Source organism: Arachis stenosperma, chromosome 5 (genome assembly GCF_014773155.1).
Source record: "Arachis stenosperma cultivar V10309 chromosome 5, arast.V10309.gnm1.PFL2, whole genome shotgun sequence".
Taxonomy (NCBI): Eukaryota; Viridiplantae; Streptophyta; class Magnoliopsida; order Fabales; family Fabaceae; genus Arachis; species Arachis stenosperma.
Window position 1 is genome coordinate 105,411,194 of NC_080381.1, and position 3,157 is coordinate 105,414,350.

The 3,157-nt window shown below is 32.3% G+C and overlaps 1 non-coding gene across 1 annotated transcript; it reads left to right on the forward strand.

Annotated features, from left to right (window-relative positions):
- The first annotated feature begins 729 nt into the window (after positions 1 to 729).
- LOC130984322 (small nucleolar RNA R71) lies at positions 730 to 833 on the forward strand. Its single transcript, XR_009088264.1, has one exon. It is a non-coding gene; the product is annotated as a small nucleolar RNA R71 (small nucleolar RNA).
- Positions 834 to 3,157: the final 2,324 nt, after the last annotated feature.

The window sequence follows — 3,157 nt, forward strand, 5'->3', positions numbered from 1 at the left end:
CTCTTTTTGGATTCTCTTCAGTATTGCTTGGGAGAGTACTAGGAGGAGTTTCAGTGACTTTCTTACTCAGCTGGCCTACTTGTGCCTCCAAATTTCTAATGGAGGACCTTGTTTCACTAATGAAACTTAAAGTGGCCTTAGACAGATCAGAGACTATGTTTTCCAAGTTAGAGGTGCTCTGCTCAGACTTCTCTGTCTGTTACTGAGAAGATGATGGAAAAGGCTTGCTATTGTTGAGCCTATTTTTTCCACCATTATTAAAGCCTTGTTGAGACTCTTGTTGATCCTTCCATGAGAAATTTGGATGATTTCTCCATGATGAATTATAGGTATTTCCATAAGGTTCACCCATGTAACATACCTCTGCCATTGCAGGGTTCTCAGGATCATAAGCTTCTTCTTCAGAAGATGCCTCTTTAGTACTGTTGGATGCATTTTGCCATCCATTCAGACTTTGAGAAATCATGTTGACTTGCTGAGTCAACACTTTGTTCTGAGCCAATATGGCATTCAGAGCATCAATTTCAAGAACTCCCTTCCTCTGAGGCGTTCCATTATTCATGGAATTCCTCTCAAAAGTGTACATGAATTGGTTATTTGCAACCATTTCAATAAGTTCCTGAGCTTCTGCAGGCGTCTTCTTTAGGTTAATGGATCCACCTGCAGAGTGGTCCAGTGACATCTTAGAGAACTCAGACAGACCATGATAGAATATATCTATCATGGTCCATGTCAGAAGGACACCTTTTGGTCATCTGCTTGTATCTTTCCCAAGCTTCATAGAAGGATTCACCATCTTTTTGCTTGAAGGTCTGAACATCCACTCTAAGCTTGCTCAGCTTCTGAGGAGGAAAGAACTTAACCAAGAAGGCCGTGACCAGCTTATCCCGAGAGTCCAGGCTATCCTTAGGTTGTGAGTCCAACCATGTTCTAGCTCTGTCTCTTATAGCAAAAGGGAAAAGTATGAGCCTGTAGACTTCAGGATCTACTCCATTAGTCTTAACAGTCTCACAGATCTGCAAGAACTCAATTAAAAACTAGTAGGGATCTTCTGATGGAAGTCCATAAAACTTGCAGTTCTGTTGCATTAGAGCAACTAGTTGAGGTTTCAGCTCAAAATTATTTGCTCCAATGGCAGGAATTGAGATGCTTCGTCCATCAAACTTGGAAGTAGGTGTAGTATAATCACCAAGCATCCTCCTTGCATTATTGTTGTTGGGTTTGGCTACCATCTCCTTTTCTTGTTTGAAAATCTCAGTAAGGTTGTCTCTGGATTATTGTAATTTAGCTTCTCTTAGTTTCCTCTTCAGAGTCCTTTCAGGTTCAGGGTCAGCTTCAACAAGAATGCCTTTTTCCTTGTTCCTGCTCATATGAAAGAGAAGAGAACGGAAAAGGAAGAGGAATCCTCTATGTCACAGTATAGAGATTTCTTTATGTTAGTAGAAGAAGAAAGGGAATAAGAGTGAAGAAGAATGAATAATCCAAACACAAGGGTGAGAATAGGAGCAGAGATTTGAGATGGAGAGAAGTGTTAGTGAATGAATAAATAAATAGAATAAGATGAGATAGAGAAGTTTTCGAAAATAATTTTTGAAAAGAAGTTAATGATTTTCAAAAATTAAAGGTGAAATAAAGTTAAAATTAAAATTTGAAACAATTAGTTAATTAAGAAAATTTCGAAAAAGAGGGAAGTGATTTTCGAAAATTAGAGAGGGAAAATTAGTTAGGTGGTTTTGAAAAAGATAAGGAACAAATAGAAAGTTAATTAGTTAGTTGAAAAAGATATTAAAATCAATTTTGAAAAGATAAGAAGATAAGAAGTTAGATAAGATATTTTGAAATTAAATTTTTGAAAAAAATATGATTTAAAAAGATATGATAAAAAAGATATGATTAAAAAGATATGTTTGTTAAAATTAAAATTAATTACTTGACTAACAAGAAACTAAAAGATATGATTCTAGAATTTAAAGATTGAACCTTTCTTAACAAGAAAGTAACAAACTTCAAATTTTTGAATCAATCACATTAATTGTTAGTAAAGTTTCAATTTTGAGATAAAGATAAGAAAAAAATTTTAAAAATCTCTTTAACAAAATTTTTCGAAAATAATAGAAAAAAATGAAAAAGATTTGATTTTTGAAAAAGCTTTGAAAAGATAAGATTTTTACAATTGAAAATTTGACTTGACTTATAAGAAATAGCTAAGTTTTAAAAATTTTTGACTAAGTTAACTCAAATTTTCGAAAATTTTGAGAAAAATAAGGAAAAGATATTTTTTTGATTTTTTTTTTAATTTAATGATGAGAGAGAAAAACATAAAAAAGACCCAAAACATGAAAACTTTGGATCAAAACACATGATGCATGCAAGAACACTATGAATGTCAAGATGAACACCAAGAACACTTTGAAGATCATGATGAACATTAAGTACATATTTTTGAAAAATTTTTGATGCAAAGAAAACATGCAAGACACCAAACTTAGAAATCTTTAATGCTTAGACAGTATGAATGCAAAGATGCACATGAAAAACAATTAAAGACACGAAACAAGAAAATATCAAGATCAAACAAGAAGACTTACCAAGAACAACTTGAAGATCATGAAGAACACCATGAATGAATTTTTGAAAAATGCAAGAAAAAGATGAACATGCAATTGACACCAAACTTAAAACATGATACAAGACTCAAATAAGAAACATAAAATATTTTTTATTTTTATGATTTTATTGATTTTTTTATTTTCTTTTGACTTTTTTCGAAAAACGTATAGGAAAAAGAAAATAACAAATTCAAAATTTTTAATAAGAATTTCAGGAATCTTTCAATATTGGCGTAAAGCTCCAATCCAAGGGTTGGACATGGCTTAATAGCCAGCCAGCTTTAAGATGGCATTACATGCATTGAGGTGATTAGTTGAAGTCTCATTCCAAAAAGATTTGGATATGGCTTTACAGCCAGCTAGGATTCAACATGCTTCATGAAACTCCAGAATCCATTCTTAAAAATTCTGAAGCCATAGAATGATTTATTTTTAAATTAAATTTTTTTTTTCGAAAATAGGGATAAATTTTTTTGAAAAATTTTTGAAAACAAAACAAAAAGAAAATTACCTAATCTGAGCAACAAGATGAACCGTTAGTTGTCCAA